The 21896-nt window shown below is 35.0% G+C and overlaps 1 pseudogene; it reads left to right on the plus strand.

Moving 5' to 3' along the window:
• Positions 1-10503: 10503 nt before the first annotated feature.
• On the plus strand, positions 10504-15065 carry LOC121213953 (probable protein phosphatase 2C 46; annotated as a pseudogene).
• Positions 15066-21896: the final 6831 nt, after the last annotated feature.

Here is a 21896-nt window from a genome sequence, read left to right on the forward strand (position 1 = left end):
ATTATTCTGATTTTTAGTCTATTTATTGATTTAATTTTATTTTGCAATTATTTAGGCATATATTTATAATTTTACTATAATTACATTATATTTTTAAAAAAATTTGTTTGTTAATTTCACCCGTCATTTGTTGACCTTGGATTAAAATAATATTTTACTAGGGAACTAAACTAAAGTGAACAATGGAATGGATGATTGAAAACCCAATTCTTTGAGCATATTATACGTAATAAGTAAGCAAGGGTTTTTAGCCTAAGCCAAGGTGAACTAATTAGTTCCACTATAAAGAGAGTAAAAAGTAGAGTGACCTGTGAAAATGGACGACCCAACAGTGGTTTCCACCATTGGAAGCCAAACATTGCACGTTGGGTGGATAATTATCAACAATATAATCCAACATTTCATGTTATTTCATACTCGCTTTTTCCCAGTTTTACGACTACAAGTATAAATAACATATAATTATAAAAACATATATTTGAATCATTATAAAGTATGGTTAAATTAATATAAAACATAAATGAAGAATTAAAATATAATAAAAATAATTTGTACATAATAAAATTATTTAATGCTCTTGACTTTTATCATTTTTTCAAGCACTTGTTTTTGAAAAGCGATTAACAGGGTTTCATTGTATGAAAGATACACATAGAATTTCAAAATTATATAAGTGAAGGAAAGACCTCGATTGATATGTAGAGTAAAATAAGTTTGTTTCCGACCAAAAATATACTTTTGATGAATATTTCATCGAAGAAACTTTTTTTTTTTTTTGGCTGGCAGGAAAATTATTTTCTCGAAATTTATGAGAAATGTGAAATGGGAGGGATTTGAAATTGAAATAATGGTGCATATTCAAGGAGAATAAAGTATATATCCACTATGGATGGATGGAGTGCCATTTATTCACCTTAAGATTCTTTTAAGAGTCAAAATACTCTTTATGTAATTGTCTAAGTTGTGGCCTATTAAACCGCGTTCAATTTTTTGAAGAATAATTTGAATTCGAATCATAGTTGTAAAAAAATATTTTTTTAAAATTTATTTTGATTTTTATATGTTTAAAATGACTAAAAGTATTGGTGTACATTAAAAAAATGATCATGTCAAATGAAAAAAGAATTAAATGTCAAGATTTAATTCAAAATATGAAGGGATATTTTTAAGTGACATGGTATGCTTTTTGAGGGGTCAAATTTTTTTAGAGAAGTCTTTGAAGTGTCATTCGTTGGATAGTTAGTTGAACCCCCAACAATCAAAGGTATTGTCCCTATATCAGGGTTTTGTCCTCAACCTCCTCTAAAAGCCATGTACAGTTCACAGAGGGCACCTCCCTTAGTGGTGATACAAGGATACAACTTGCAAGACTCAATGGAGGTTAAATAAGTTGTGCATGCGTATGTTTGCAAGTATATTTGTTAAGTGTTATATGGTTTAGAATTTGTCGAATAGATGTATGATGAAACGTATGTGATAGTCACTAGCTCGATGAATTGCATGAACTATATTATTAGAGTGCATGCAGAGTAAGAAGGTATTTACCTTGACGGGGTAAATGAAGTTACGAATATTGGTGGAATAGAGGATTGGGCAGATTGATAAGGGAATACAGGGGAGTATGGTTGTGTCGTGGAATGATATCGTCAAGCTCGCTAGAATGAAACCGTGACGACAGTTATCAACTGGTTCTTCGGGGCGACACCGTGATGATGATTCATGCGTTCCATTGAGCAACATCGTGACGATGGTCTACAGGCTTTATGGGGTGACACCGTGACGACAGTATATAGGTCCTACGGGGCTGCACCTCAAAGAGGTTCTAGGTGTAATGCTATAGCTTGGCTATGGTAACCAATAGAGTCCATCTAGATAGTAAACACGAGGATTTCAAGGTGAAAGACCATAGTTTGGCTATGACAACCAATAGAGTCCACCAGGACAGTAAACACAAAGATTTCAAGGTGTAATTTCATAGCTCAGCTATGGAAACCAATAGAGTTCATCGGGACAATAAACACGGGGATTTTAATGTGTAAGACCATAGCTTAGCTATGACAACCAATAGAGTCTGTCAAAACATTAAACATGGGTTCATACTAAGTAAGACCATAGCTCAGCTATGGTGTCAGGTAAAGTCCGTCAAGATGTTGAATGATTATGGCGTATTTGAGAACGCGCGTAAATGGAGTACCTCAAAGATCCTCCAAAATGTAATGATAAGAAAAAGCATGTAGAAATGTCTGAAGTTGCAGGTAAGCCCTTGTAACGATAATTAACTATGTTGAGTTGTGGAGAATCTGCAAGTATGAGTCCGCAGGTTTTAGGCAAGTAAACCTAAATTGGGGGTTATAATAGATGATCGAGCAGAACCTAATTTAAAGAGTCGGTGGTTAAAAGGCAGCCAGAGATAGGTAAGTCCACTGAGATCCACTTGAAAGTAATAATTACTCGAACGGTCTAACAGGTAGAGTCAATCAGAAATCTGCAGAGAAGAGGAGTGTTGACCAGAATTACGTAACACCAATTAGACCACATGGGGCTAACAGAAGAAGGAGTTTGCCAAGGGCTACGTTGGACTGATATTCTGTTGGAAAGTGGTAGGTTACAGCTCGATATAAATTAGATGTTAATTTCATTTACCCAGAAGTTTGGAACGAGATAAACCAAAAGTCTAGGGCCAGTCTGTAAGCGTGATAATTCGAAATTAAGGAGAATATTGGTGGAAGATAGCTAGTGGTAGGCAATGAACTTTTATCCAAGAGGTAAGCTGGTTAATGTGCAAAGGAATTTGATGTGAGGCAGAATTAGATCAAGACCATAGAGATTTTGTATCAAGAAAATGTGGCATATATGTCTAAGATAGAGAATAAATTCATCAACGACGAACTATAGGAAAGGGTAGGGTGACGATTACGCCGGTGAGAACTGTAGAAGGCCAAGGATAAATAGGGAGTTGGAAACTTCTAATTTTAAAATTTTTATTTCCTAAATTTTACAAAAGATAGTTGTGTACTATTTTCATAGAATCTCACTAAGTTCAATTGAACTTATGAAATTACTGCTTATTTGCAAGATAAATGTTTGACTCAAGAATCGACAAGAGAGACCAAACTAGACGATGCCAGTTGGAGGGGTAGAGTAGATGTCATTCATGTGTATAGAGGGAAAATTCCTAAAGGCTACGCCTCGAGGACTAAATTAGATATATTAGTGTTATAAACTTAAATCAAAATTATAAATACTGTCAAATCTACTAGTGTAATAAAATTGTAAAAATTGTAGCATTAGAACAATGAGGATTTTTAGCTGAAGCTAAATCTTGTAATTTAATAGGGTTAAAATATTTATAATAAGTAAAACTAGAAGTCAAGCTTTCAAGTTGATTGTGACATTCGGTACCCCAACCTGGCGATCGGGTCAGGTATAGGGTGTTGCAATTGCACCTTAATGTACCTGCATTGGGATTGAGAATCAACACAAAAACAATCAATAATAGGGTGGCATACTGCAGGTGTAATAGGTTGAGTTGTAATATTTTTAGTGTTACAATAGAACATTCATGTATTTTAAGGATCGAACCCAAGAGAGTTTGGGGACAAAGTGATTCCTAAGCAACAAGCATGCAAATAGGAAGTCTAGTTAACTACTCACTAAGTATCATATTACAATAATTCATAGTCAAGAGTAAATTACACTAATCAGCTATCTAACACCAAATAGGACCAAATTATAAAATAAGTAAAATTACACAAGTAATGATTCAAGAAACACAAGTGGTCGATTGGCTTCCATGTTGTTGATTAGTCAGTGGATTAGGGATCTAAAAGGCTTAAACTTCTAATTGACTCAATTTTACCTCTTGGTCACCAATTTACCAAATTAGACGATTTAGTCTGGTTTATCTCTCGACCTCACCAAACTAACTCAGGCTAAACAAGTTAATGTTCAATAGGATCTCCTCTCAGTCTCACCTATCTATACATCCCTTAAAGGCATCAATTCTAAATTTTAAAGTTTATTCAATTTAGTCCTTTTTTACAATTTAATCCTTGTACCAAAAACTAACCAAACAGCATTTCCATCAACCAACCACCAAAAATTTAGCTACTCGTCATCATTTCCATACAAGCACACTCCCACATACAATCAAAAAATACATTAAAAGTAAGCACAAAAAGAGGGTTAAAGAAATTTTAGAGTTTTCTTGATAGATGCTTGAAGAAAATGAACATGGCAACAATAGTGGTGGAAAATAACCACTAAAGTTCAATTTTTTATCTAAGAAAATGAAATGAAGCTGAGCTATAGTAATGATTAAGGATTAAACTGAAAATACAAATAGAGTTAGAGAACTAAAAGGCAAATAAAACCAAGCTACGATAAAAACTAACTAACTAACACCAAAAAAAAAAAAAGCTTAAACTAAACCATAGAAATGAAGAACTAAGACAACTAAAAGACTAAAAAGATGAAAGGAAAGTAAAAAGTGAACAACCTATTTAGTTCTCAGCCAAAAGTGGCTTTTAACTTATCATTACAACCCAAAATTTTGAACCAAAATGCCCTTGGACTTTGTATTTTGAATGGTGTTGGTGTTGGATAAAAACTACTCTTACAGTCAATTTTCTCCTCATCAGGCATCGATATCATGATACCCAGGCTCTGGTGTTGCAATACCCTAGGCAGTATTGAATTTGAGAGTCATGGGGGTCTTGGTGTTGTGATACCCATCCTTGGTATTGCGATATAATCGAATTTTGCCTTAATTTTCTTCACTTCAGTACTATTACGGGTATCACAACTTCCATGGCTTAGTGTCGTGATACCCTCCCTTTGAAAATATTTCAAGTTTGGGCCATTATCAACTTCGTACACCAACTTAATCATATCGTTAAGTCCCCATGGCACCATTTGGCCAATTTGTGTCTCAAAAGGGCATAAAACTAAAAAAAAAATTTATTAACAACAAAAGCTAAAAATTGACAAAAGTAAAGAAAAAACACCTAAATTGCTTGAGAATAAGCTCCTCGAGTGTAATGGAGAGCCTAATTTGACATACCAAATTACGACAAATCAATAAATTGTCTCCAATGTTGCAAAAAACCTATAACTTCTTAACCACACATTAGAAAATCCTAACTTAGCTTGCCGTAAGCTTTAAACATATCAACTTTAAGTGCCACAAGAATTCCCTTCCCTTACCTCTTTGATCGAATGATATGAATGATTTCACCACCTAATATTACATTATCCATGACACTTTTCTCTTTAACAATGACATTTTGAAAAGGTCAAACCAAATCTTTCATCAACTATTTTTTAATAGTTAACAAGTGATAAGTGCTCATAATTTATGTATTTTAGGCTCTTATTGCTTTAATTTTTATTGATCTTCAAGTAAAATATCATGTCTTAGCTTCATTTGCGTAGTTAGTGTTACTTTTGCATACATTAGCTTTTTTTTTCTTTATTTCTACTCTGATTTTATATTAGTTAGTATTAAATAATTATTTTAATATTTTCGTGACTTTAATTAGGTGCATATGAGCTTGGGATACAATATTGAGGATTACCGTGAGCAAAACTGAATGATAACGAGGAAGGATGAAAAATGATAAGTGGGCCATGACCCAAAATGTAATAGCCTGTTTTCAATGAAATCGAAACAGTGGTTTCAGAACCACAAATCCGAGTTTGAAAGAAAATTTATTTTAATGTTATTTTATGCTTTGCATTATGATTGAAATATTTCATGAAAATTTCGTAAAGAAATGTTACTGATTTTATGTCTAATCTTATAAAAATGACCAAATTGCATAAAATACAAAAGTTGAGTTCTATTTGCTAAAAGTATCAAATAGTTATGGGATTCAAAATTTGAGGTCCTTATATGGAATTAGACCAATAAGTGGAGTTAGTAGATAAGTATAATGATTCATCCATGGAAAATCTAATAAAGAAAAAGATTAAATTGGAAAGAAAAAGATGAAAAGATGATAAATTAATAAAATAATAAAATATCATCATTTTTCATCATCTTTCCCAAAATTAAATCCATGGAAGCCTTAGCTAAGATAAGAGAGTTCAAGCAAACTTTATTGGCTTAATTAGGTATGTATCCTTACCTGTTTTTAATGATTTTTACATTTCTGAGATCGTAATAGCTTAATCTAGCTATCTCGGGGATTAATTTGTAAAGTTATCAAAGTACTAGGGTTTTTCCATGGATGAGTATGCATGAATTATGAAATTTATTGTAGAAAATGAAAGGTTGTTGATAGGTAAACAACTTTTGTACAGTGAATTTTGATGAAATTATGATTTAGGGACTAAATTGAAAAGATGTAAAATTCAAGAAAAAATTCTGATTTTTGTGAAATACATGGGCTGTAAATATTATATGTAAAAATTGGCTAGGCTTGGAATAATGATTAAATTGCATGAATTTCATTTTCCGAGCCTAGGGACAAAATCATAATTAATCAAAAGTATAGGGGCAAAACGATAATTTTGCCTAATATGTGAGTTAGAAGGAGTTGAATGTGAATTTTATTAAATTGAATTAAATTTACTCGTATAGATCCGGATAGACCTAGTTCGGAATTGGATCGGGGAAAACAAAAAGCATCGGAATAGTAGTCTATGAACACGAACATTGTCGAGGTAAGTTCGTGTAACTAAATTGAGAATTTATATGGGTTAATTGAATTGCATGTATGTGTTTGTATTATTGTTATGTATATGAAATTGACTATAGATCTGACAAAGCCCGATAAATGTCAAGTCTCGTTTGAATAAATGAAAATTCGATGGATACATGATTTCTCGTATTGGTTGTGGTTCTGCATATGTTGCGGACACACCACAGCTCAAAAGAGCGTCCCGTTATAAGCCCTCTCAAGCTTCCCGTTATATAGTTCTTGCGAGTTTCCCTTTAATAGCTTTTCGGAGCATCCCGATTAGTTGTGACTCTACATGTGTTGTAGACACACCACATCTCTTATGAGCATCCCATTATATGGCTCTCCGTGAGTTTCCCGATTAAAAACTCTTTATGAGCTTCCTAATTAATGGCTCCCCAGAGTTTCCCGATATGGCTCGCTTGAACTTCCCGATATATGGCTATTCGGAGCTTCCCGTTAATGGCTCTTCAGAGCTACCCATTATTGGCCCACATGAGCTTCCTAAATATGGCTCTTATGAGCTTCCCGTTATACAGCCCGAATAAGCTTCCTGTTACATAGCTCATAAGCGCTTCCCGTTATATGGCTTGAGAGAGTGCTTCCTGTTTATGTGCTCGTATGAGCATTCTCGAATATGAATTGACGAATTTCAGATTTGTACACTTCTTATGTACTACTCGTTTATCGATCGATATTATAAATGATTCAACGAGTAAAATCCTGATATGAGAACATATGAATTCAAAATGAATAGTTACCTGTATATATATATGAAATACATGGAACTTGACTTTTGATGAGCTCATCCTTATTCTTGATATTCACATGAAATAAATAACTAACATGTTTGGTGAGATTATGTGCTTAGGCTTTTGTCCAAGTTGTTTGGAACGTGTTTGTATGTTTACCGTAAATGTAAATGAATGGTAAGATAATTTCCGTCATACGAACTTACTAAGCATTAATTGCTTACTCTATTTTATTTCATCTGTTTTATAGTATTCAGAGGCTCGTAAAGGTTGGAAGTTGGTCGAAGCTACATCACCCTATCCTCAGCTCATTTTGGTATAAATAACGAACTTTCTTTTGAGTATAATGGCATGTATAGGCTAAAGTGGTCAAGGATGGAATGTATGTGTTTAGTTGGAATTAGCCATTGGTATGGCTTGTAAATGGTATGTTTTGATATATAGAATGGTCTTAATATGCTTAATGTGTGTTTGAAATGGATGATTAAGATTAATGAAAACCATATAGGCATATTGGTTATGATAGTAAGATTGATAAAATATGCTTATATATACATATGGCATTTTGGTAAGTATAGATGCTTGAACATATGTGTTGATATGTCTTATATAAAAATTATTTTGGCTTGATTTGAATGATTTATGTTGGATTGAGAATGTGTTTAAATGTTAATGTAGGTGGAAGACAAGTTTGGGTGAGAAATAAGGCTTGGAAATGACCTTAATTTATCCACACGGGCAGAGACACAGGCGTGTGTCTCAGTCGTGTGTGACACACGGCCGTGTGCACGGGCGTGTGGTTCGGCCGTGTGTCCCCTACATCTTTAAAATTTTAAAACAGAATGCTCAGGTATTTTTACACGGGCAGAGACACAAGCGTGTGTCTCAGCCGTGTGTAGCACACGGCCTAGCACATAGGCGTATGGCTTGGCTATGTGACCCAAGTTAGTAACCACCCTAATTTGGACACGGGCTGGGACACGGCCGTGTGCCCCTTTTTTGAGTGCCCACACGGCCTAGGACACGGACATGTCTCTTGGCTGTGTGAGCCACACGACCTAGCCACATGGGCGTATGTCCCCTGCATCTAGGAAAAATTTTGAAATTTTGTGAAAAATTCTCTGAGTTCCCGGTTTAGTCCTGACTTGTTTTAAATACATGTTTTGGACCTCAAGGACCCATTTAAGGGACAATATGATTGATTTCGGATAGGAATAGTAAATAATATGAATTAACTGTATTTGTTCTGTAAACTTTGGTAATGCTTTATAACCCTATTTCTGTGACATATATGAGTTAGGAGTGTTACACAAAATACTTGCGCCCCAACGCAAAATTGCACAACTTAATGCCCAGACTTAGCGCCCCAACCCAAACGCAATGCTCTAGCACAATGCCTTCGCGTGCCTCAACGCAAAGACCTTGTGAGCCCCAACATTGTGATGCCAAGCCACTGTGTCAATACTTGCATACCATGGAATTTCACGCCATTTTGATTTCAGACTCAAGGTTATTTTTGTCCTTTTTCAAATATTAGAGTCCAAGCAAATATTGTAGCCTAATTTAGGCCAAATAGACTTTATAAATAGGATATTTTTTTAGGGTTAGACAACTTTTCTTCCGTTAACTTTTAGCTTATTGCAAACTTATTGTTTTTTGTGTTTTTCTTATTCTATGAATTGTTAAACCCTATTTTCCAGTCAAAGGAATTTCAAAGTTATGATTCTACAAAGCTTGTGACATTTAAGTGTTCTTAATCTTTTCTTTGTTCTTTGGTATTTGCATGTCTTTTGATTTAATTACAAACATACAAGTTTGTTGAATATAGGGCTCGTATTCAATTGCTTAGAATATTTACCTTGTCAGAATTATTAAATCCATAATTATTCAATTTATTCTAATACTTGTGATGAGCAGCATAGGTAGGTATGACGAAGATATGCATTCTATGTTGTGTAGGCATGCGATATAACTTAAATAAATCTTATTTGTGTGTTTGTTGGTTAGAATTGAATCTCTTTCATTCTTAATGCTATCGATAGATTAAATCCTAAGCATTTATTATAGGGTTATTTATCGATAAGAGAAATAATTAATGTCGTTCATCTTGACTATCGAGAATGTAAAAAGAGATCGATGGTTACTAGACATTAGTTGGTAACTATAACCAATTAATTAAAGAATACTAAAAATTATATTTACATTAATGATTAAATTCATGAATCAAATGAAAATTTTACCTTTGGTTGTAGTTTCATATTATTTACTTTACCTCAACTTTTGATTATTATTTTTTGTTAAGTTTTAATTTTAGTTTTCTTTAAAAAGAAACCTTCGTCTTATTTATTAGAATTATCATTGGTCTATATGGATATGACACTTCTCACTGCTATTTTTAAGTTTATTTTTTAGTATGAATTATTTTCAGTGGTCTTGATAACTGTACAAATTTTTGCGATGCTGCTGGTGCAGGACTGCGTTGCAGTTCGATTTCTTGAGTGCCTCGACGTGCACAATGCACACCCCATCACCTTGAAGTCCCTTCTCTCAAGGAGTAATGACGATCGTGCCACAACACAAACTTTACACCTCAAAATTCAAAGCCTGCACACCTCGACACAAGATCTGGTGCCCCATCACCACTGATCTCCTTGGCCTCGATGTTTGGCAACGCCATTATTCGCGCCCCGACACCCTCGACTCTACACCCTAGCATCATGCTCCTTGCACGATGTAGATGAAAGAAAAACCTTTATTATTAAGAAAATATTAATTAAAGATTTTTAAACAATTGAATCATAAGTAGAATGTAACTCTTAAATGGATCTAATTCGTATTAGATCGGATCAATTTAGATAAAATCAATTTGAGTTTTAAGATGATTGTGTTGAGGCGTGAGTTTTTTAGTAGTTTCAAATATTTCAGATTTTCGCGTTTAACGTCTTAATAATCAAAACCGATTTAATTAAATTTAGATTCCAACATATGGAAACAGATTTTTGAAATCCTATCAACATTGATAGGTCTATTTATACCGTGGAACATTAATATATTGAAGAAAATGAACAGATCTCCCATGAACTTGATTGACTCCCTTGCTCTCAACTCATATGAAGCTTCTCTCTTTTGAGTTTGGAGTTAATATCTTTTTTTCTATTTTCCGTCTCTTTTACCGTAGAGGTGTGGAGCCCAAAAATGGACCTCTGCTTTGCTGGCTTCAAGCTCGCCATTGTTGGTTTTTTATGGGTTTTGTCTGCTGAGAATTAGAGGGATAAAAAAAAAAGAAAGAAAGAAAGAGGAGAGGAGAAAAAGGAAAGAAAGAGATTTTATATTTTTTAAGTTGTTGGGGCCAAACCCCAAATCTTTCATATAAAATGACTTCTCCTTTTGAAGAATGACGAAAAAAGAAAAAGAAAAACTCGCCCCTTTCGTTTTTCTGTTATGTTCTTTTCTTCTTCTACTTCAATTATCTCAACACTAGTTGAAACAATCCAATCCAAACCAAACCAAACCAAACCAAATCAAAAGCCAAAACCCAAATCCGAACTTCTTTTTTCCTTCTCTTTTGATGTGATTGATCCATAGATCTGTTGATTCTGGTTTCAAGCATAAACCGAAGTGGTCAAAGAAAAAAAAAGGGTAAGCTTCTTTTTCATATTAATTTTTTAATATTTAGTGTGGGAATTATGAGTGGAATTGTGATTACTAATGGGTCGTTTAAGGGATATGTGAAACACAGTTGTTTTAAAGTTCTCAATGTGAAACATTAGACCTTCTGGATATTCTAATGCCTGACCAAACTACTTTGAATAAAGAAAGAAAAAAAAAAGTGAGCTTTGACCGATTCTGTTGTTTTTAAAAACCCTTCATGTGTTTGTTGATTTTTCCAGCAAAGTTACGGTCATGGCTTTCCTCTTTTAAACTAAAACAATTTAAGAAGGTAGCTTCTTGTACATCATTTATTGGTCTACTACTGCTAGCCGTTGATTATATTGTTATCAAGTTTATTGTATTATCTGATTGATGCTCTTTACTATTCCTTGAGGCTTCAGCAGTAGGAGAAAATACTAACTTCTACTTTAGGTTTCCTTGATTTAGCTGCTTTTGAGTCGTAATTTTACATTGCAGTACTGTTAACTTTTTGGCGTGCTTTCTTGTTTATGTTGCTGTAGTGTTCCATTATTGTGTCAAGAAGCAAAGGAGCTAAGGCTCACGGGTCAGGTTTCTAGGTCCTAGTTGTATTCAGTGCTCATTTAAATGTGGAGAATTTGGAGGGTTTTTTGGAGGAGATGAGGGATGTTATCTGGGTTTATGAACTTCTTGAGGGCCTGTTTTCGGCCGAGGTCGGATCGATATGTTCACTCAAGTTCGGATGCTGGAGGTTGCCAGGATGGGCTTTTGTGGTACAAGGACACAGGGCAACACTTCAATGGTGAGTTCTCGATGGCAGTGGTTCAGGCCAATAATTTACTTGAGGATCAGAGCCAGCTTGAGTCTGGGGGTTTGAGTTCACATGAGTGTGGTCCCTATGGTACTTTTGTTGGTGTATATGATGGGCATGGGGGCCCTGAGACTTCACGTTACATCAATGATCATCTCTTTCAACATCTCAAGCGTAAGTACAATGTCTTTGCTAGGGTTAAATTCTTTTTAAGCTCTATTTTACCGATTAAGTAGATGAAAGAAATATTAAATAAGCAATTGTTTTGGATAGAGTTAAAGGATTGAAGGAATTACGTGAACTTGTTGGTGTTTTTGTTCCAAGTCCAAACAGTTATAGGTTCCTAAGTGTCATTTTGTTATGTTGTGCTTCACTGCTGAACTTTAGCTGCGGAGCCTGGTGTTTATCATTTATTTATTTATTGCTCTTCTGTTTGGTGATATTTGCTATTCATGTGACACTTATATGCTCAGGGTTCACCTCAGAGCAACAGACAATGTCAGTTGACGTGATACGAAAAGCTTATCAAGCAACAGAAGAGGGTTTTTTGTCTCTCGTTACCAGACAATGGCCTATGAACCCACAAATTGCTGCTGTTGGATCCTGCTGCCTGGTTGGTGTTATCTGTGGTGGAACCCTTTATGTTGCCAACCTCGGTGATTCCCGTGCTGTTCTGGGAGAGCTGTGAAAGCAACGGGAGAGGTTCTAGCCATTCAGCTCTCGGCTGAGCATAATGCATGTATAGAATCTGTGAGACAGGAGCTGCAATCATTGCACCCTGATGACTCGCAAATTGTAGTTTTGAAGCACAATGTGTGGCGTGTAAAAGGTCTCATACAGGTATTTCACTATGCTAACAATTTTTATTTTGAGTAGTTACTTAACTGCTACTATTGTCAGATAATAACATCAATTTCTAAACTGCAACACTTGTTCATAGGTGTGATAAGTGGTTGGGGAAAAAATAGAATTGAGACTTGCTTCTAATTGTGGCTTATGTATCATTTGTCTACAAGGTGCTTTCTTTGTGCCACTTTCATTCATCTGTGCTGCAGATGCTAGAGATTTTTGAACCAGTTCTTGTCCAAATTGAGCACTATAGAGCATACTACTAATGAACATTTCAAAAGTTCGTCTGAGCTAGCTTGATTGTTCTTGATTCTTAGGGAAGAAGCATGAACCTGGGAAAGTGATCATCTGCTTACGCTTACTTTTAAAATAAGAACTGAAAACAGGTCTTTTAGTGTTCCTGGATCAAGAATCTATTTTATGGTTGCAATTTGAAGGCAACATTCATGGGAAAGAAGGGGTTTGATCTTTTAGAAAGAAAGAGTCATATCACCTGCATGATATCTTCTCCTCCTATCAGATAAATATTGGGTGGAAGGATGTCCACTATAATTTATTGATTCCAGTCAGATGCATGGATTTATCTGCAAAGCTAAAAGAGAGAAGGGAAATGGGAAACTTTGGTAATTGGCAAAGATTATAGGAAGGGATAAGTAGTGCTACTGGCTGTTGCCAAAAAGTTATGCAATAAAAATTTTTTTTTTGGACTGTGTGTTGTGCATGGTTGTTATTGATATTGCATGTATCCATATATTCCAAGTCAAGCACTAAAATAGTGCATGCTATCTGTCTAGGAATTCAGAATTGTAATTGTGTTTATATGGTTTTCCATGGTCTGTTATGCCTCTGATTCCCCTCCCGTTCTTTTTGTTGAGAGTTTTAATGATAGAATTCTAAACCTTTCAGATATCCAAATCTATTGGTGATGTATATTTAAAAAAGGCTGAGTTCAACAGGGAGCCTTTGTACCCTAAATTCCGCCTCCGTGAACCTTTCAAAAAGCCGATATTGAGCGCAGACCCATCAATAACAGTGCACCAGCTGCAGCCACATGATCAGTTTGTGATATTTGCATCTGATGGGCTGTGGGAGCACCTAAGCAATCAAGAAGCTGTTGATATAGTTCAGAATCATTCACGAAGTGTAAGTTTATGCCTCAATATTTTATGTCATCTATCTTGTTATGAGCACTACTCTTTTCTCTCATCCCTCTGAAAATGTCATTTGCTTAGAGTATGAAAGTCTTTTCTATTTGGTTGCTGATTATAGATTATAGAATATAGAAAGTTAATGAAGCTTTGATCGTTTATCTTGAGAATACTTCCTTTGTCGCATGAGCTGTGGCATTTTGCAGCTGCTGCTCATTCACTAATTTTCCTTTCTGTTATTGCCACTTGACAATTACAATTTTAATCCAAAAGCAAAATACTTCAATTGTGACAAATCATCCAGTGGAACACAGCCACCCTACTCCACATTCTATTCAATCTTAGACTAACTGACCAACTATGAATGGTGATATGCTCCATAAGGAATATGTTTCTTTACTTCTTGGGTAGTTATTAGCGCATGTTGGACAAGTGACTTGCACGCATGCATACACAAATGGATGCTCATGCAGGGAGGAGACATGATTTTACTTTTTCCTCTCAGTTGTTTGTTTATTTTGGTTTTATTTCTTTTTCGGAATTTCAGGTATATTTCATTGATAAATGTTGCATATGCATCATATCGGTGACATCAAGTTTATCTTAAGGGTAACAAAGAACAGAATTTGTTTTTGTAACTTTTGTTGCCTTTGGACTTCATGCAGGGAATTGCAAGGAGGCTGGTGAAAACTGCTCTACAAGAAGCAGCAAAGAAAAGAGAAATGAGGTATTCTGACTTGAAGAAAATTGACCGTGGTGTCCGTCGCCATTTCCATGACGACATCACCGTAATTGTGGTGTTTCTTAACTCAAACCTCGTGAGCAAGGCCTCCTCTGTTAAGGGTCCTAATCTATCTGTTCGAGGGGGAGGAGTTACCTTACCTCCTCGTACTCTGGCTCCTTGTGCCATGCCAGTCTAATCTGGCAGTACCTGATCATATGCCGTATTGCATGTTTTCATGTTGTATCATTTTCTTATGTGAATACCAGGTAGCTTCCAAAGCGATGCAAGCCTTCGATTCTTTAATGTACACTGTAACACTTTACTGGAAACTCATACTTGCATTTTGCATCTGCGTGGGAACACCTAAAAGAGAACTAGAAAGGAGTACAAGTACAAGATGACAATGATTGTAGTTAATTACTTGGGTAGTTCCCTCAAGTCTTTATATAATAGTTTCCTTTTGATCTTATCTGGTGCATTCCACTCTTTGCTGGACCTTTAATAAGACAAATGGCCGACACCTAGTTTCTTACTGGATCTTAATGGTAGCTAAAACAGAAAAAACCATAAGGAATGGATGATAATAAAATACACTATTAAACAACTTGAATGTTGATCTGTAATAGACCTGGCATGTTGTACGTACCTGCTGCTTACAGTGTTGCATTGTGCAAAGGTTGTGAGATTGGGTGAGGCAGGTCGAGGTTATTACATCACTGCACCTGGCTGGGGTGGAACTAGTCTGTGAGGAACAATTCCATGTTTCATCTCAGGGTTCCTAATCCGAATTTTAGCTGTTCAGGCTTACATGGTTGTCGGCTGGTTACCCAGTTTGTCACCTAATACTATATCATTAATCCAGTAGTGGTGGTTCTATTCTTCCTGGTCGATAAACTTTAGCTGCGTATTAACAAAGAAAACCGAAGTTTATTTCTATTAATTCATATAATCACTTTGGAAAAAAATAACTTAAGTCTCTTAATTTTTGTACCTTAAATTTATAAAGAAAATTTTAAAACAATGGTTGTTGGGACATGAATTGAAACCAGGTTGAGGTTGTCCAAGGTTTTTTAACTCTCTTACTCTCTGCTCCATTGGAAACCCAAAATAAAAAGCCCTTCAACTCTCTTTGACTGGTGTCGTTACGTTTTTTATTTCTTGACATTCAATCTAATCCAACTCTAGATTCTTGTTCTATTCAAAGGGAGAATACAATATTTTTGGGGCAAACCAAACTTGAGGTATTGAAAATGGAGGAAGTAGGCAATTCCCGAGGTGAGGAATAGTGGCTTTTTTCCCTCAACATTTGTCAGATTGTGTCAAGCCATTTTCTCGCTAAACCCACACCAAATAGCCCCTTCACATTATTTATTAGTCCTTCCAACCCTACACTATGGCTCCATTCTCAAAGCCATTGAGCCTTCATCTTCAGCATCAAACAATAAACAAAGCCAAAACCCACCAAAACACCACTAACACAAACCCTTTGCATTTGCAACTGCTCCTCAACTAAGGTTTCATGTAAACTAAAAACCTGTAATTTGGCAATTGCAGTGGGTGACAAACACAGACTAAAAGTGAGTTACATATAGAGTTTGTGTGTTAGGATTGCGCAAACTACTATATACTTTGACTTGAAATGGAATATTGAGATTTGATTCTTTTATCTCTAGAGGACTTTTGAGGCCTTTCCCCATGATCCTTGGGTGCATTTTCTCAGCTGAATTTTCAGCATTGTCCTCTGTACTGAAACCCAAGAATCTTATGAATAATATTTTGTTAAGTACATTAATTCTCAAACTTAAACTTGGATATTTGCAAACATATGAGGATTTGTTTTCCTTTCACAAAAAGGGAAAACAGTAGAGTGAAGCTGATGCCACATTGTAGAACACCGGCTAATTATAACCTGCAACTTCATGTGGAATTGTCAGTAGTTTCTGGCATATCATATAATTCATTTATGGACCAAACAAGAACCTTCTTTTTCTAAACATCACCACTCAGAACTCCAAATCCTTGCAAAAATATAATGCTATTCACCTATTGCCAAATATAATCTCAGTTAAAGAAGGGAGCTATCGAAAAACAGAAAAAAAAAAAAAAAAAAAAAAAAAAAAAAAAAAAAAAAAAAAAAAAAAAAAAAAAAAAAAAAAAAAAAAAAATTACAAGCTTTTTTTTTTTTTTTTTTGCGCGGACCAAGATCGAGTTGCCAAGTCACGAGAAACTCCTACGAAAACCCTAAACAATTAGATCTGAAACGAAACAGAAAATTAAAAGATTAGATTTTTGAATTTTCAGATCTGAAATAAAATCCCCAAATCAGCAAAGAATCAAATTGAGAATAGAAATAAGTGTTAGGGTTCTTGAAACCCTCAAGGAGATTGTGATTCTGCCCAATTGAACACCAAGATAGTTTCCCCAAATTTCGACAATCTAATTTCACCCAAAAAGAGTATGGAAAAACCCTAGAAATTGGGGATTTTGGGCTATTCCTTAAGATAGAAAAAGGCTGAAAACACAATAAGAACAGAAAATAGATTAGATAATGATTCAGCACAAGTAGAAATAAAAAAGAATGACAGTAAGAAATTAAAAGATAAGTCCTAAGAAGCCTTGAAATCTCGAAAGATCTCACAACTCCCTTCAAACGGCTCTAATCTCCCCTCCAAAGAATATCAATGGAAGAAGAAGGTTGAAGATGGCTCCCACAATCAAAAAGATTGTTAAAACAACTTCTAAAGAAAACTCAAGAGAAAATCCTTGAAGAACTCAAAGAGAATTTCACTCAAATCAAATCTGAAATTTTCAATGTAATTGTAATGTAATGTAGGGTGGCTGGCCAAGCCATATAAATAGGCCTTTCAAATGTTTTCCTAATTTAATTAGAACACTAAAACTAAAACTAAAAAAAATCCTAATTATTTTAATATGGAAATTGGCCAAGGGTCTTTATTTGGGACTCTTGGACTGAATATAAAAATTTAAACTAAGTAAAATAAATAAATAAATAAATAAAAATAAAACTTTACAACTTGGGCCACTTTGACAATTTGGCCTGATTTTCAACTAAGTATGGGTGGATTTCTTGATTGGGCTTGGAATCTTCTTATTGGGCCTTGCCCTCAAGAATTTGGGTTTTGTGACTCGTATCATTCCCCCCTTCCTCAAAAAGATTCGTCCTCGAATCTAAAAAATCAAATGAACTCGACTTTCCTCTATCGAACGGGACTAATGGCAATTGAGTCCACTGAGAAGAATAGCCATGAGATAGTAAATAGCAACGGAAATAAGCTTGTAGTCCAATCATAAGCATAATAGAACAGGTATAACGCATGTGAATGGATAGATTCAGATTACCATGCAAACAATCTAATTTACTCACCACTTCCTCGTCAAATATTTGAAACAAAGATGGACATGTTTTAAGGCATTCAGTCGTCTCACATTGTTCCCACAAACCATGAATAAATTGCGAGTAATAAATCAAATGGTAAACATAATCGTCACAAGTAGGTATTTGAAAAGATTCACATGGTTCACAGAGTTGCATAATCATACCATGCATTAATCGACGGTCTATAGATTCACTCACACATGCATTATCAAAAACAAGAATCTTTTTATCAACCATCAAAACAGATAGATCATCAATAAATAAAATAGGACAGTCAAGCACGTTTCGATCTAAGTGTTCATCAACACGATCTTTATCACTATCCGAGGAGTACAAAAGTGTTTCAAAGGTTTCAAGCATCTTACCTCGATAAGCAGAAGAATAAGGGTCGATTTTACCTTTTTCATTTAAAACAAACCTTCGCTCATCGGGGCATAGTGTAGTCGAATCTCCGTTGTTGAGTTAACCTTTGTCAAATGGAACTCAAACTTCATGTACAACCACATAAACTGTTTAAGGCACGAATATAAATTGAAAACAAATTTGGAAAATTTCGTTACCTTATTCTCCAAAATAGATTTGGACAAATTCGAGGATTTACACAAGGTAAATCAAGAGAATAACAAATCACGCTTCTTTTCGTAATGACTTTATCAACCACAATCGAAGAGTAACAATTAATCGGATCAAAATGAGGGGATCTTTTAAGAACTAAGTCACCAAAAGTTTTATCAATAATTTTCAAATCTGCACTGGACTCGGTTTCTAAAATTTCCTTACCTCGCTTACCTTCGGGATCATGTATCTTTGCTTAAGTTGATCGTATGAAAGCGTCTTTCATTTGTGAGGTATTGAAGTTGAAAGTTATCTTTCGATCTTTCGGGAACCTGAAAAGTAGCAACACAAGAAAAATTCATATCTTGGTTAGTGGAAACATTCCTCACTACCCTTTCCACGTCTTTTTCTTTTGTTTCTTTTTCTAATTCATTTTCTCTTCTTTCTTCAATTTCTTTTTCACTCTCAATCTCTTTTTGCTCTTTTTCATTCTCTTTTTCTTTTTCCTCACTTGTTTTAACAGAATTTTTCAGTTTGATTTGGTCCTCATGGACTTGTTCCAGAGTGAGCGGCACTAAGGTGGTTTCTTTCCTTGATGCTTGAAGGAATACCTATTGGTACGACCATCGTGAGTGACTTTTCGATCCAGTTGCCACGGTTCTCCTAGCAACAAATGGCAGGCTTGAATAGGCATTACGTCACACACAACTTCGTCTTGATACTTACCGATAGAAAAGGCGATGCGCACTTGTTGAGTGACCCTAAATTGGCCTTCGTTGCTAAGCCCTTGTAGTTGATAAGGTTGTGGATGCTTGGTAGTGGTTAAGCAAAGCTTTTCCACCATCGTCGTGCTGGCTATGTTCGAGCAACTTTCACCATCAATAATAACTCTACAAAGCTTACCTTGTACGTGGCAGCGAGTATGAAAGAGATGTTCTCGTTGCTGTTCGCTCTTTGGTTTTGCCAAAGATGATTGTCCATGATCATGACAATCATCATCCATTCTAGGGACACGTTGAGGGTTGCACCTATGGGGCTGGTTATCCCTATCTTCCTTAATTGGATCTCAATATTGATGTTTTTGATTCACTCGTACCTCATTCAAAGTAGTATTCAATGCTTGAAGTGTAGCATTTATTTGTGTGATTGCAGCAGTATGTCTGTCTAACTGTTGTTGGACTTTTATAAGTGCATCATTATTATCACCTTTAGACATCTTCAAAACCTGTAAAAAATAAACACTCAACACTCAAAAATAAAAGTTAGCAAACCTCACCATTAATCACTCAAAAAGAAAAATCAAATTCTCAATGAGGTCGAATTCAATCTTGTGAGTTCTTTATCAGAGTTTATATCAACCAATTAGAGAGTGTGAACCAAACTACCAAAGAATCCTAATTTGCACTAGGATGCCAAAAACTCACGAGACACCAATTGATTCGTGTTGCACCGAGGAAGGATTGTGCACACGTTTAAATCCTACTAACACAAGAAACAAGAAGGTGTTAGATATTTTAAAAGGATAATAAAAAGCAAACAAATGAAAACCTACAGCTAAGAATCAATAAAAATTGCTGAAAATAGAAAACCCGAAAAACTGTGGAGTAACTTGACAACTTTGTTCGAGGTGTTCCCGATCTCAAAAAATCACAAAATTAAATCTCGAATGTCCTTAAATATTTAATTTTTGATCTAGAAAGTTTGGGCACCAAACTCAACCCGCTGAATTTTTTTAAAATTTTTATTGGATTTCGTCTTTTTTTCGATTTTTTGACTTTTTTGACTGATTTTTTTTGCAGGAATAAATTTTTTTATATTCAATCACAGTGCCACAAATATGTATGTAAAATTTCAGATCAATTTGACAACGTTTACCCACTCAAATAAAATTTTTTTGAAAAATTTTTCTGGGTAAAACTGCTGTTTTTACTTTAAAATATTGAGATCAGTTTAGAAATCAACCAAGAACACCCAAAACGCCCAAAATCTGATACCAAATGATAGAGGAATGCGCGCGGACCAAGATCGAGTTGCCAAGTCACGAGAAACTCCTACGAAAACCCTAAACAATTAGATCTGAAACGAAACAGAAAATTAAAAGATTAGATTTTTAAATTTTCAGATCTGAAATAAAATCCCCAAATCAGCAAAGAATCAAATTGAGAATAGAAATAAGTGTTAGGGTTCTTGAAACCCTCAAGGAGATTGTGATTCTGCCCAATTGAACACCAAGATAGTTTTCCCCAAATTTCGACAATCTAATTTCACCCAAAAAGAGTATGGAAAAACCCTAGAAATTGGGGATTTTTGGGCCGATTCCTTAAGATAGAAAAAGGCTGAAAACACAATAAGAACAGAAAATAGATTAGATAATGATTCAGCACAAGTAGAAATAAAGAAAGAATTGACAGTAAGAAATTAAAAGATAAGTCCTAAGAAGCCTTGAAATCTCAAAAGATCTCACAACTCCCTTCAAACGGCTCTAATCTCCCCTCCAAAGAATATCAATGGCAAGAAGAAGGTTGAAGATGGCTCCCACAATCAAAAAGATTGTTAAAACAACTTCTAAAGAAAACTCAAGAGAAAATCCTTGAAGAACTCAAAGAGAATTTTCACTCAAATCAAATCTGAAATTTTCAATGTAATTGTAATGTAATGTAGGGTGGCTGGCCAAGCCATATAAATAGGCCTTTCAAATGTTTTCCTAATTTAATTAGAACACTAAAACTAAAACTAAAAAAAAACTCCTAATTATTTTAATATGGAAATTCGGCCAAGGGTCTTTTATTTGGGACTCTTGGACTGAATATAAAAATTTAAACTAAGTAAAATAAATAAATAAATAAATAAAAATAAAACTTTACAACTTGGGCCACTTTGACAATTTGGCCTGATTTTCAACTAAGTATGGGTGGATTTCTTGATTGGGCTTGGAATCTTCTTATTGGGCCTTGCCCTCAAGAATTTGGGCTTTTGTGACTCGTATCAATTGTTCACACTTCCAAAGACTTTTCCAACTCCTTTTTCACACCTTCAAGGCTGTTCACGTTGACCTTTAATGCTGGTCTCTTTTCAGCCAAGAATTACATTTTAATGAGCTCATTTAAGCTCAATTGGCTGAACCTAGCTGCTGCCATTTCTCCAAGTGCATTTGCTCTTCTAGAAATCGTCCCTTGAGCTTCAAATTCAGCTGAATTTAGCTCCAGCAATTTAGTTTTTTATTTCCAAAATTTTCTAGCATTTTTCTAGCCTAATTAATTACTTAGACATTAAGTCTTTGTTTTGGCCATTCGGCTACCTAGCTGAACACTATAAATAGTTGTTCATTTTCATTGTAAAAGGACTTT

The sequence above is a fragment of the Gossypium hirsutum genome, chromosome D01 (assembly GCF_007990345.1).
Source record: "Gossypium hirsutum isolate 1008001.06 chromosome D01, Gossypium_hirsutum_v2.1, whole genome shotgun sequence".
Lineage (NCBI taxonomy): Eukaryota > Viridiplantae > Streptophyta > Magnoliopsida > Malvales > Malvaceae > Gossypium > Gossypium hirsutum.